Here is a 368-nt window from a genome sequence, read left to right on the forward strand (position 1 = left end):
TGTGTGTCTCTGTGTCTCTGTGTGTCTGTGTGTGTATATGTGTGTGTGTCTCTGTGTGTCTATGTGTGTGTATGTGTGTGTCTGTGTGTCTCTGTGTGTCTGTGTGTGTGTATGCGTGTGTCTCTGTGTGTCTGTGTGTGTATCTGTGTCTGTGTGTCTGGGGCGCACGGAGGGAGGGACACTGGGTTTCTGCGCTCAGGACTCGGCTCTCCAGTCTGTGCAGCGTTGACCGTGCATACTCGGGGCGGGAGGGGATGTGGCCAGGCCTCTGAGCGAATCCGACCACTCATGCCCGCTGTGCCGAGAGGGTGGCCGTCCTGGGGCGCTCAGCCATCTCTGCCCCTCAGGCCAGCGGGGCCACTGCTGAC

Source organism: Pteropus vampyrus, unplaced genomic scaffold (genome assembly GCF_000151845.1).
Source record: "Pteropus vampyrus isolate Shadow unplaced genomic scaffold, Pvam_2.0 Scaffold418, whole genome shotgun sequence".
NCBI classification, from domain to species: domain Eukaryota; kingdom Metazoa; phylum Chordata; class Mammalia; order Chiroptera; family Pteropodidae; genus Pteropus; species Pteropus vampyrus.